At 35.5% G+C, this 15,208-nt stretch overlaps 1 long non-coding RNA gene across 1 annotated transcript; it reads right to left on the bottom strand.

The window, feature by feature from the left end:
* Positions 1-7,346: 7,346 nt before the first annotated feature.
* LOC132642444 (uncharacterized) lies at positions 7,347-12,425 on the bottom strand. The gene is made up of 4 exons (XR_009583163.1): positions 11,540-12,425; positions 10,625-10,677; positions 9,698-9,786; positions 7,347-7,682 (listed from the first exon to the last, which is right to left on the bottom strand). It is a non-coding gene; the product is annotated as an uncharacterized LOC132642444 (long non-coding RNA).
* Between the last annotated feature and the right edge of the window lie 2,783 nt (positions 12,426-15,208).

Here is a 15,208-nt window from a genome sequence, read left to right as displayed (position 1 = left end):
AAAAGGTTAAGAGGTAAAAATGAACCTATTTGGACCTTAAAATATTAACTGTAGTAATATGTTGTTGTAATTTGCTACCTGTTTGTATCCATCGAATCTAAAATTCCAAAAACAGAGTGGGAACCTCATTTTTCAGTGACAAAACTACTTGAACTTTGCTGTTTTGTAAATTGTGATAGACTGTGTGATTGACAATATTGAACCATGTCTTGTTTGGCCTTATCTGTGCTTATGGCTTAATGTTATGTTGAGTTGAATATACTGCTTTGCTAAAATAAGATCATTAAAGGTAAAAGTCAATAAATGTGAATCTGTCTTCATCTAGAATTTGAACTGTGACCATTTGTTATCCTATAACTTGCAACTTGTTGGATTCTCGAATCTGGATCTTCAAAAATGAATGAAGAACCTTTCTGTGTCCTGATTGCCTTATATGATCCTTGTATTTGTTGCTTTGCAACATAGAATAGGAGCTTGAAAATGAAATACTAAATCTAATTTATCTTGTTTATATGCTAAGCTGAGAATATAGGTTGTTGAACTACTAAAAATAGGATTTGTGAATCTTTTGTGAAAACTGATAAAAAACCAGAACTTGCTTTTTCTTAAAAACTTGACCCTGCACTTAGGTAGAGGCCATCACATGCATACTTAGTCTAAAAACTAGATCTTGATCAACTTGACACTTCATTGATATTTTGGGACACTGTTTAAAGATATAACTTATCATTCATTTAGAATTCCACACCTTAAGTTGTTGTTGATGTGGAAGGTACATTATGTTACAGTTCACTTTTACATGGGTGAGGCATAAAAGTTACTACGAGTTTGTTGGTGCTCTAATTAGATTTTTAGTATTTTAGAGTTGCCACCTAATTTATTATGAAAAACTAGGAAAATCAGGTTTAGAGATATTTCCAAAATAAGTAAAAATCTTTTGGACCAAAGTTCGAGGTAAGTGTTCTGGTGATCCCCTAGGAAAGGTTTTACGCACCCTAGTATTAAAGATCCGTATAATTCAGTTGACCTACGAGCTTCAATGTGTGATTAATGTACTTATTTGTTTGAAAGTGTTTAATTTTCCACAAAAGAAATGTCATTTCATTTCATTGATATCATGGTTTCAAGGAATAATTCGGCAAAAAATCCCTTTATAAAAAGGGGTTTTTGGTTTTAAAAATCCTCATAAGTGTTCAACTCACTTTATTGCCGGACTAGGACACACTCGGGATCGCTCCCGAGTAGAGTCGCTACTATTCTAGTCCTAACGAAATGAGTTTAGTACTTACGGTTTATATATATATATATATATATATATATATATATATATATATATATATATATATGAAAATAGGTTTTGTATACATACATAATCATAAGTATATTTTTTATTTATTAAGTCCATTTTAGTGAAGCTCATAAGTCCATTTTATATTCCAAATCCCAAATCCATCAATACCTCAAATCCAGGCCCAATATCAAATATTCCTTGGCTCCAGATGTTTTAGCCCAAAAAGTGTCGCACATTTGGCCCAAAATATGAAACGAGTCAATCCCAAAAGATGTCCTTATTTTCATATTAAGCTTAAGTAACACACTTATTGGCTCTCAGTTTTAAGTCTAAGTGATATGGTCAAGAAATGTATCTAATATTTTTAGTCCAAATCGAAATGGTACAATTTCAAAAATTTCACATTTTAATCTCATTCTCAAGTGGACTTCCAAGCCCAAAATTGATATAATAAAATTACATTCTGGCCCCAAATTTTCCATAAAAAATGTCATTTCCAACCCACATCACACTAATTCCAGATCCTCTTAACCCTTTCAATTTTATACCATTTGGAAAAGAAATGTAATCAGCCTCGTAAAATTTAGGAAATTTAACATAGCCCAGTGTTACAAGTTAACACGACTTTAGCTTTAAAATCCAATTTACCTTTTGTCTTGAAAATCACTTTGTTTAAATCCAAAGAAACTCGTTTTAAGTCAGTTTATCATAAGCTAAAATTTAAAAGGGATTTGTGCCTGTTTAGCTTAATTACCCTATTTAGCTAAGTGTTTACATTCATAAGGGTTTCACTAATAATGGGGTTTAATTACATTTTGTACATGAAATAAACAAATAATAAATGAGAGAAGGAAAAGGAAGTCTTTTACTAATGGGCTACCAAAGACCCATTAGGCTATTTTCACCCATAGCTGGGCCTTCAACACAATATTTGCTTCCCTTTCGATTTCAAGCTGGACTCGATTTGAATGTGGGAATGGGCCTCTGTTACGCCCCAGAAAATTTCATGTTACTAAGGCTGCAGACGGCTTAATGTGAGCTCAAGGAGGAGAAAATATTACAACTATAAATGATGAAATTCTACTGTATTAGCATGAGGATAGCATGAGTATGATATTTGGAATTCGTACAATATGATTAGATGATACGTTAGAAGATATATAGCCCTCGTAACCGTAAGCTGAGGTGGGGTCCACATGTTGGGATTTTATAAAGGGCATATGACAAGTTATATGAATAGTACATGGGAAGTTGATCAATTCTCAAGAAGGACCCTTGAGCCAAATCAAAGTGAAAGCCCTCCAAAAAGATGTTTTTAAGTTATGTTTTAGGGTGATCTGACTTCGGGAGGCCATAACCCCATCATTATTTGGTAATTTGGGAAAACTCCTAAAATTAAAGTTGTATATAATTGAAATACCTTTCCAACCATAGGTCGTGGGCCTGCATGTGACATTGGGATAAAAAGTTATGGACGTTTTAAGGCAGAAAGGTCAAGCTGGGCAGTGGGCTCGGCCCAACCCGATTCCAAGTCGGGTCAGGCCCACTTCCCTTGCTATTTATGGAAAATTTTCAGCCTTATCTGCCTCATTTTCATACAAAAGGTCCAGAATATTTTAGATAGAGAGAGAGGAGAGTTAGAGAGAGAAAGTGGAGAATTGATCATTTTCGAGGTCCCGAATTCCGAGGCTAGTGAAGAGTAAAGTGTAGTACAAGTTGTTGCCGTTGTTTTAAGCTAAAAATTGAACTTGGGGGATGTTGTTTTCGTGGTGGCTGCTCATATAAGGTATGTTTAAGATTTTAATGATGTTCTTACCCTGATCATTGATAGATTTGACGGGTTAAAATAGAGAAAATGACATTGAAAGTTCGGTTATAATTTTTGGATATCAAATGACTTGGGGGCTATTTTGGTATGATTAAATGGATAGGATTAGTTGGATATTGATATAAAATAATTATTGATATTGTTGTTGATGTTGTTGATAAGTTGTTGTTCTTGAATTTGGGAGAATAAAGTGTATGAAGATATCGTATACAAAGCGTATACCGGGCCGTTTTGGTGTATATCCTTGGGAGTTGATACTTTGAGTTTAAAAAGGCTTATATGAGATGGTTCTTTTTGTTGTTAATTTAGCTGAATTGGATTCTTAGGGTTGTCGAGTTTATAAAGGAAATACTATCGAAATTCCGTTAGAAATAAAGATAAGTTTAAGGGATTGATTATAAGGATATATATTGGATTGATTGTTGTTAATTGGTATTGTTGATAGATTAGCATGACTTGAAGATGGGCTGTGGTTAGCTGGAAAGCGGCAAAGGTATGTAAGGCAAACCTTTCTTCCTTTGGCATGATTCTTGTTGTTATTCATTCTATATGTACTCCATATGATTCCATTCTTAGACGAATAAGGTCTAAATGTTTCTTGTGATGACTTATTGATATTGTACTCCTATTCTGTTCCAAAGGGAACACCCATAAGGTGCCAAGTTGAGTTGTGTATATGGTTTTACTAATGATTTAGAAGAAATGAGTTTTATACTATAGGAAACATAAAGTTTGATTTTCAAAACCACTCCGAAAGGGGTGTGAGATTTTACTACTTCATTTCATTTACGATTTCTGCTTACATTCCATAGTATCATTCCTTTATATTGATATGATCATTTATTCTTTGGGTAGGGCAATAAGATGAAATTGATTAGAATATAAGTAGTAAGAATTTCATAACAATTCTACCCTTAAACCTGGAAGTATGTCCTCCTAAGTCTAGTGAGATACAAATTTGATAACTTCTTATGAAAGACTAAGGATAATAATTGGATTGTGATGACTTGATTAGTGACTTATGATATGAATTGAAATTGATATTTGTGTATTGAGTTTGAGTTGATATTAAGCCGGAAGCGGCTGCCCAAAGGGGACATCATTATTATGCCGGAAGCGGCTGTCTGAAGGGACTATTGTGGTACTAGCCGGAAGCGACTGTCCGAAGGGACCATTCGGTTAACATGTCGGAAGCAACATGTGTGTTGGATTGCATTATTTACTTAAAGATTGTTTTGAGACTTCGTGTGCACATTTATGTTTCTTCCAGCGAAGGCTGTAAGTATTGAGTTAGATTGTGATTTCTTCTCTCCTAAATCAAATTATGATTATGATTTGTTACCACCTTACATACTCAATACATTGTCCGTACTGACGTCCTTTTGCCTAGGGAAGATGCGTACATGCCCGCAGCCCCAGTTTGTTTGGCAGGTTAAGTGTATAGCTAGAATGCTTGAACGTCAGCTGGGATTGGCAAGTTCCACCTCATTCTGGAGTTGTGCTGAGTCATGTATAGATATGCATGATTATGGGTATGTCAAGGCCCTGTCCTGACTCATAATATTCAGTTCACTTCTTAGAGACTTCTGCAGACAGTGTCCTGTGGTATATTTGTCGAGATGTCGACAAAGTGATGTCAGTTGAGTCATTTGTGGATTTTAAAAGAGTATGTATTTTAGATGATTTCAATTGGTTTAAAGTACTTATTTGATTGAAAGTTTTCATAATCATTATAAAGATAATGATTTCTATTTGGAAAAGTTTCATGTTTTTAAAAGTTTTCGGAAAGACAGGTTTTGATAGAGCAAATGTCTAAGGGTTCGCTCGACTCTGATGAGAGTCGGGTGCCCGTCATGCCCAACCATTGTTAAGGTGTGACAGCCTCGGCCCAATCCCTATTTTGGATGACCCAAGAAGATGCAAGGGGAGATTTTTGCACACACAACACAAGAGGTACAAAATAAATATAAAAAATTTAAGCAAGTATATATTAATGCGCAAATAAATAAAATGGGAAGAACATAGACTTAACTACATACATAACTGAATCAAAATGTAGGAATGTGGACAAAACCTTGTAAGGCAGGCCCAACTTGTTTAAAACAGAACAACATTATAAGGATATACTTGCATATACTGTCCATATATACATGCTTATACACCTATAGGGATGTGGAGTAGTCAACAATGGAAAACTTTTATCCTCATATTCCCGATGTCGCACAAGATTCAAGGGGTTTCATGAACCCCAAACATGGCCGACACCGGGTAGAACTTAAGCTTAATCCTTAATGGCTACCTAAGCGTCCCTACTAATGTATTGTGAGTATAAAATGGAGGTATATGTGCATATATCAACATTTTGCTTTATCTAAATTGAATGCAAGTAACAGAAATAGCAATACTTAATCATCTATAGTCATTCAAATTATTTAAAACTAGACAGTCAACACACAATGTCTTATGAGATACAAAGAACAAAGATAAATGACCCAAAACAGTCCCTTTACTCAAGTCATATGCAAATTGATCAAGGCAATGCCTTGTTGGGTTTAAATCAAAATTAGATAACACACAGATGAGCCCAAACATCCCAAATACTAGCATGGATCATGCTACAACTAGATATTAATTGGATTCAAATTCATTCACCAGACACAGATACAATAATAAGTCAATTACTCCAATATTGAAGCCCCAGTTCAAGGTTTTCTTTAATTAAAAATCCAGTCAGGTTTCACCACACTGTGTGTCAAAATAAACTGGACAGATTTCCAAGTCTTTAAATCAGGTGAAATCCAGACAACTATATCAGGAGAAAATTGTTTGTACTAAAATAAAGTAGGTGAATGCTTGTGCAGGTTCAACACAGATGAAAAAGACAACATAAAGGCCTGTTTTTATGACAGATTCAAAGTTTAAAACAATACACAACACATATTGTGTCAAATTAAATCAACTAATGCAAGGGGTTTGAACCAAACTTAATTCACAGTCTTATTGAATACCTATTTTAAGTATACTTAGATTGACTCAAAAAGCTTTTCTTTAGTTGAATTTTAGACTAAACCAACAAGTAAACTCAATCCCATTTTAAAGCTAATCATGTGAATTTCCTATCTTAACATAAGTTAGAGTATTAACCACATTGCAACCTATGACACTATTAACATCAAGTGAAATGCCCATATTTTGAAATCAAATTGTTTTGGAACTAAGCTCATCCTGCCTTAGAGCAGTAGGTAACAGCTCAAACTAATCACCTTAAATCCTAAACAAACTTACACATATTGCAGTGCACATCAAGATCAAAGACAGGAAACAACTTCACACATATAGGTAAGGTCTCTCCTAATCACTTAGTGACATAATTTCAAGTGAAGAAAGTAATTCATGGGCAGGCTGCTTTTTTTAGGCTCAGAACCAAATATTTTATTAGACAAGACAAACAGAGAATTCGGACTTCATTTTTCTAATATAGCTACAACAACAACTTCTCAATTAATTGGGAAGACCTCTCTTTTAAAAATAAAAGTTTACAGAATCCATTTTAAGTTTGCAAGGTTACTCAGATATAGCCAAGGTGCTTAGTTTCTCCTAATGGAGCAGATAATTATCTCTTAGTTGTAAAAGTAACAAATGATCCTCCACAAAAAAGTCAAATTCATAAGTAAAACTCATCCATAATTCAACTCATCTAAAATAGTTTCCTCAAAATTATATTTAGTTAAGCAGGTTCATAAGCCAAATCCAGATGTGCCAACAGCTTCACACAGTATCCCTTTAAGTCCAGTTTTAATCTCAACTCAAATACTCATTCTCATATCAAAAGATACAAAATTCTTCAATTATATAATCACACATAAACTAATCAACCAAACTTAACTAATTAGCAAACTAGGATTCTTTTTATTAATTCAGACCTTACACATAATACTTAAATAGCAAGTTAACCACTTAAGCCTAATTAAATGAACCGATTATCTCAACTAACACTTCATTAAACAAAACATGACTTAATCTAAACAAGTATATCAAACTCACATTTTGATCAAACTTAAACAGACCCATAATGACATACTAAACTACATTAGCAGACAAATATTAAGCAAACAAACTGTCACGACCCAACCAGAGGGCCATGACGGGCACCCGGTGGTATCAACCCGGCACCACTTATCGTACCATCAACTTCATATCTAGGAGAGCCACATGGCCTACTTATGATTCCAATACATCAACAATACTAATCATATCAGGAAATGACACATTTATATCATCATCAACAACAATGCCCATATCCATATACACAAGCCGACGAGGCTAACAAAATAATATACTAAATGTGAATCGACAAGGCTACAAGACATCTAACCACACACAAATGTCTACGAGCCTCTAAGAAGAATATGTAACATCATATAGATAGGATAGGACCCCGCCATGCCCATATTTATGTACACAAAAGAATAATACCAACAGCTGTAGCTCTAGATGAAATGGAGCTCCTCTATGCAGTCCCTGAACAAGGAATCTGAGGATCAAGCCTGTATCCCTGCCCAGCTGCGGGCATGATGCAGCGTCCACAAACAAAAGGACGTCAGTACGAGGAATGTACTGAGTATGTAAAGCATAGTCAATAACATAATGAAAGCATAAGAAATAACATAAGATAGACGAGTCATGAAATGAAAGAGCTAGGTATACCTCTAGCGATGTTCGTCATATTTACTTACCCTATTTCTAATGGGAAACTTCTATTTCATACATTCATACATTGAGAAGCATCATACCCGACCATGATAGGTTCGGTGTCTTACATACCTGACCATGATAAGGTTCGGTGTTATACATACCTGACCCTACAAAGGCTCAATGTTATTCGTACCCAACTGCAGTGGTGTGCGCGCGATAAATATCATACCCGTCCATATAAGCTCGGTGTTACATAATAGCCATTCATAATTATACACATATACATAAGATTCTATAAGTCTCGTCAACATCATTATCATCATCATTTTCGTTACATCTATCCTTAGAGGATAAACTATCATATAAGGGAAGCAATAGAATCGTGAAAGTATCGAGGATCATGAGCTTTAGTAACTTTAGAGATAGAGTCATTTGGAAGACATTATGGAACTCATGAAAGGATATATAGCAACTGAACCATGCCATAATGAAAGAAGGGTTAGCCTTACATACCTCTTTGTCTTCTTAACTACTTAACGTTCACTATCGAAGCTTGAACAATCTACGTTTAGAAGGATTCATACCATAGTTAAGCCTTAATTATACTCTTAAATTCAAACTAGAATAATTCATGATCTAATAAAAATTGAGCAGCATTTCCCCTATTTCGTCAACTTCCACCATATTACAAAACAACTCCCAACAACCACAATAACATCCATAATATCATAATCAAGTAATCACATTCCATTAAGCCTTCAAAATTCATCCTCATGCTCAACTTATACTAGCAACTTCACACCCATTCTTAGCACATTTTCATACAATACTTCCTCATCACCATTACTACCTTCCATAACAAGATTATATCCATATTATACTAAGAATCATGACTCAAGTTAGCTTACTACTCAAAAACATCATAAAAGTTACATTTAGCCCTCATTTTCTACTTCTTCTGCCCAAGTTCTTCAACAACCAAGCATTCATGATAACATGAAATAAGCTTAAAAACTAACCTTTCATCTCGTGGGAATGAGCTTTGGAGCAGCTATCAACTTATGTAAAAACTCTAGCTTCAATGCCCAAGTATATCTTGAAATCTACCAACCCTAGGAAGCCTTCTAACACATGAACACTTTGATTCTTGCTATTTAATCTTTGAAATCTCTTGGGTTTGAGTGAAATATGTTGGGAAAATGGTTTTGGAGCTTTGGAGAGCTTGGAAGAAATGTGGGAAATGAAAATAAAGTGAGGGTCGTCCATGATTATAAAAAGAAAATTCTGACCCGACCCGATTATATGGCCAATTATACGTGTCACGACCCAACCCCGTAGGCCGTGACTAGTGCCCGAGCTGGACACTCGTATGCATACCTGTTAGCTATAATCAACCCGAAACTAAACATAATATGGAAACTTGTGAAACAAAACGTCATCTCAGAACTGTCACATATGTATACATCAAGGTAACCTGTCTCCTAAGGAGTCACAATCAATCAAGCATGACATAATACGCAAGCCGGCAAGGCTGCCACTACATACGGGAACATCCCAAAATATATATGCAAGCCGACAAGGCTGCTACTACATACAACAACACATATATATATATATATATATATATATATATATATATATATATATATATATATATATATATATATATATATATATATATATATATATATGCAAGCCGACAAGGCTGCCATTACGTATGGGAACGTCCCAAATATAAGTCATGCTAACACAGCCGAACAACACCTGTACAAAACCCACACATATGTCTACAAACCTCTAAGAGTATCAACAGTGACATAGGACGGGACAGGGCCCCGCCGTATCCCTGGATAAACATATATATACATCAAAAGAATCCGTACCAAAAGTCTAGGCTCCGAAACAATGGAGCACTCCAAGACAGTTGAGTAGAATTCCTAAGCTGGAGGATCACCAAAGCGAGTATCTGCACCTGCTGGCATGAAACGCAGCCCCCCGAAGAAAGGGGGTCAGTACGAGATATGTACTGAGTATATAAAGTATGAAATGCATTAAGGAAGATCATAACTGAAGTAGAGATTCCAGGAGACAAGTATGATAATCACGAAATCACTGTACCTGTGCCTTACGAAACAAAATCATGGATATCATTATCATATACCATACCCGGCCCATTATGGGACTCGGTGAATAAAGTCGTGTACACGTATACCATACCCGGACCATCATGGGACTCAGTGCCATGATCATATCATCATATACATATACCGTACACGGCCCTCTAGTGAAGGACTCGGTGAACAATGCAGTGAAACAGTGCACGAATACATACCCGACCCGGGACTCGGTGAATGATACAATAACAGCATGCACGAGTAGAATATCATGAACAACCATATGCAGCTAAATCATCATCTGAGACTCAATAGAATAAGTAGAATAAACTAACACTCGAGTATCAAAGGCGATAGTCATGCTAAGTACCCTTTGGATGTCACCATGGACTATATCAAATAGAACCTTAGGAATCATAGACATGTATCAAGATAATATGAAATAGCTTATGGAAATCAAGGACATTAGTCATCGTAAAGTTTCTAAGAATGGGAGCTTTTACATACCGACTACTATCCAACGTATAGAAGACTTGAGAGGCAATAGCTCAATTACTTTAAGAGTTCTAACATCAAGGAGTGAATAAGGATCATGAATCACACTCGGAACTTATGAATAGAATTATCCCAAAGTTCATATCATACGTCACTTATATCTAAGACATGCCAAAAGAAAGAAGGGATAGCTTTACATACCTTCAACGCTTATCCGTTATACAATACGTATACGCTGCCCGAAGTGTCTCAACCTATATTAAGATTTTAAGAACTATAGTTAAGCTATGGAAAGGTTCAAAACGTATTCCAACGTTAGTAGTTCGTTTCTCGAAGATTAGGCGGCATTTCCCTTATATTCAAGCCAACTATAAAACAACCAAATCAACATCCATAACCACACGTTTAAGTACTATATCAAGGCTAATCAAGACAAGATTCGAGAGTACTCCGAACAACCCGCATGACATTCCAATCAGCCCACATATTACAACATTCGATAATAATCTACATACGATTACGACATATTCAAGTCATTCTTAATGATCCATAGTCATAACATTTTCATCGAAATGACCTTATAACATCCCAACCAATATAACAACACAATGTATAATCTTAACTACACTTAATCTTATAATTCAACGAGAACAACAACACGTCCCAAAACAGCCCCTAATTAACAACATAAAGATGTCCGATAATCTCACGAACGTCTACAATTACAGAAAGCAAACCACATACGCTTCTTATACATTATATACTCTTTTCATCCAAATTTGCGAATCATATCAACAGACACACGGCTACAACATCAATTATTCATATGTGAGAGAATTACCTTAACATCACAATAAGTCCTTAAAACAGCCCACAAAACACATACAACTTCAACTTTAACCATCAAATTCCTTTACTTTCATCATATAATCCATGACAACAACAACCACAACGCTAATTAAAATTAATTCACCATTACTAATTAAAACAGCCACCAACACGGCTCAAACAATACCTCAATATCAACATACATATTTCTTATATACAATTCACATTTACCAAATTATAACAAGTCCAAACCACTTCTAAAATATGTAGAGAAGGCTTAAATCTTACCTTAACAATTTGGCTCCTTAATTTGCTGAAATTTGGTGAATTTAATTGACTAGTATTCTCGCTGCCCCCAATAATCAATCTCACGTTACTATGACCTTCACTTGATTGGAACACCTTGAAAAATGAATTTTTGGATCAAGATTATCAACCACTTCAAGAGCAGCCATGGTCGTGAGCTGCCATGGCCATGAGCTCTTCTCTCTCTAGCTCTCTAATTCACAATATGGAAAAGATGGAAATGAATGAATGCCTTAGTCCCTTAGTCATCAATTCATTTTATATATGCTGTCCAAAGAGCTTACACGTGCCCCACTTATGGCATGGGCCAATCAGATTTGGCCATGCCATAGTGGGGTCCACTTGGCATACTAATGACATGATTTAATAATAATTTAATCACTAATCCCCTCTTAATAATCTAATCATGGTTAATTAATCCCTAATCTCCACTAATATTTCTATACCAAATAAAATTTATAAGCAATTCGTGCATTAATTAAAAATCGTGGATTAAAAGTCTCTATCTCATATCCCAAAATGATCTTGTCCTTAAACTTATCTCGATTCGCTTAAAAATATTCCAATGTACAAAAATACGGGATATAACAATACGGGCCGTATAATTTATACGATCTGTATAATTAGACCGTATAATCTTACCAGGTTGCACCCTTCTTTGGAAGTAATCTACGGACCATTATACGGGCCGTATAATTTATACGGTCCGTACAAATGGCCGTACAACTGGGAATTTCCGAATTTCATTCTCGCCGATTCGTTTGATTTCCAATCCTCGTGGAACCTTCTTGACACTTATATAAAACTTCATTAACCATACAATAGGCCCTATAACAGCCCCTCAAGATATTTCTAAATAAATATTAGCTCAATTATAGCAGAAACTGTTACACCTTGGAAATTTCCCCGTGAACGTACAACGAATAGACTAACGAAGACTACAGGTATATGATGTTTGAATAAGAAGGGAATGATGTTTGACGACCCTAAGTAAGATCTCAAAGGCAATTGTAATAAGAGATAGGTTATGCTCCACAATGACTAATCATAAGTTTTGAAAATGTGAAAAAAAAAGAGTTGCAGATTTGCATTTTGGACAATCAGTCGTAAAATGAAATACGGACCGTAAAGTGGTATACGACCCGTAAACTGCCAGGTCGTATTCCAACTTACAAAACTTCAACTTTCTGCTAAATGTTCAAATGGTTAAATACGACTTGGAATACGGACCGTAAATTGAAATACGGCCCGTAAACTGCGACCGTAAATCACCATGATCCTCAGCATACCTTTCTGGTTTTGATATGCTTAAATACGACCACGAAATACGGCCTGTAAACTGGAATACGGACCGTAAACTGGGTTTACGAACACTGTACACTTCAGCTACTGTTCATTCCGAATCAGATTTTAAGTCATTAAAAGGAGACCCAAGCTCATAAAATTCATTTCATCTCCAAGACATTTCTCTCTAGAAACCTCTAGAATACTCTCCACTCTTCACTTACAAGAAAACAAAGGAAATCAAGGATCAATATAAAAAATCTAAGTGAATCAAGTGTATGAGACCCATCAAGGTTCATCCAAGTTAAGAGATTTCAAGAGAAGCAAACTAGGGTTTTGGGTGCAAGAAGAACAATACCACTCAAGGCTTGTTCGTACAACATCTAAGGTAAGTTTTATGGCCTTTACATGTTATTTAGGGTATAGAAGAGTTGAAACACTTGGATTATAGAAGGATGTAAGAAATGGGTCATTAATGAGTGAATAGTGTCATAGTTGGATGATAGTTAAATTGAGCCATTATCATTGATAAATTGTGATTATAAAAATGCAATGAATGACATTTAGAACATGGAATAAGTGTCCTATGCGAGAAAAATGCAACAATGGACCATGGCCATGATTATGGAGAAATTGAAGACAAATTATGAAATACGGATATTGTAAACGAATGATGAGTGTTGTCTATCATACTGAGAATGTTGTTATGAATATTTGAGAGCTGATATAGAATATGGGAAGAGTTGTATAAACGAAGGAAATGCTGCCCAATTTTCCCTAGAAATAGTCACGCGTTCTTTTAGTCGATTAACTGACATTGATGCGAATTCTCTTGAAGGTAAAGACGCGAATATTGAAGAGGAACGATCAAGCGGTAGAATAGCTAAAGGAAAAGGTATGTAAGGCTAGTCCTTTCTTTCCAAGGCATGAATCCTATGATATGATATTATTTCCCTACATTCCATGGCTTCCTCATATTCCGGAACCAAGAGCCTATGTTCACGGATAGCCACGTGAGATAAGAATAAGAGACATGTTATGAGCACGATAACGGAGATGATAAGCTTAAAACTAAAGATTCTAGAGTTCATGGTATAATGTTTAAACAAAGCTAAAGACATTAACTACGATCTATTGGTAATGCTTGATGTATACACTCACCTTATATACTAATTCCTTCAAGGTGCGGCGGAATACCTATGAATGCTCCATAATGTAAGCGGGGGCTCTCGACCTTACATCACCCCGACATTGTTATAGATTGTTCATAAGCCTCAATGCATGTCCTATGACCAATGTTTCGAGAAACTACGAGTCTATGTTCATAAAGGATTTCATGTGAGATAAAGGTAAGAGATACGCTATAGAAATGATAATAGAAATGATGAGCTTAAGCCCAAAGATTATAAAGACTATCATACGATATTTATACGAAATTCGTGCTACGAATATGATGTGATTTTCATAGATTGTCTTTAAATTTAAATGTGTGCATTAATGAAAGGTTACGATAAGCTTATGAGATGTATGCGATGGCAATGATAATGATGAGATATATTGATCCTTGTATGATGCATGTGATATGGTCGAGCCACTACATGGCCGAATACGGAAGATATGTATGTGATATTGTCGAGCCACTACGTGGCCGAATACGGATACTGTCGAGCCACCACGTGGCCGAATACGGATACTGTCGAGCCCTACGTGGCCGAATACGGATAATGTTTTATGTGTATGAGAAGCTACGGTACTACGATGATGAATTATATGACATGATGATGTATACGCTATGATGATTCATGTACGACGATTATGTATATGTGATATATGTATGAAATGTATTCATCCTTAAAGGTCGTGCAGGTTTTGCCTTCACCTCATGACTTATGATTTCTCTATTATGTTTGTTTCGTTCATGCCTTACATACTCAGTACAATATTCGTACTGACGTCCGTTTTCTTTGGACGTTATGTTCATGCCCACAGGTAGACAGGGAGACGGCGCAGACCTTTAGGAGCTATCAGCAGATTTGCAGAAGCACTCCATTATTTCGGAGGTGCTAATCGGGTTTATACTTTTGTGTATATATATATATATATATATATATATATATATATATGTATAAGTATTTTGGGCACGACGGGGTCTTTTCCCGTCCATATGTCTAGTACTCTAGTAGAGGCTCGTAGATACGTATGTGTGGGTTATATGGTCTCACAAGGTCACTACTGTATATATGTAGATATGTGTACATTATCTTTTGATAGACAAAGGGCTTATGTATATAAAAGTATTTATGTTCTTTAATGAAAATGATTTTCTTATGATTATGAGTTTATGAACAAAAAAGGAGGCTTAATGAG

The sequence above is a fragment of the Lycium barbarum genome, chromosome 5, assembly GCF_019175385.1.
Source record: "Lycium barbarum isolate Lr01 chromosome 5, ASM1917538v2, whole genome shotgun sequence".
NCBI classification, from domain to species: domain Eukaryota; kingdom Viridiplantae; phylum Streptophyta; class Magnoliopsida; order Solanales; family Solanaceae; genus Lycium; species Lycium barbarum.
Note: the sequence above shows the minus strand (reverse complement) of the source record. Positions and strands in the feature narration are given on the sequence as shown.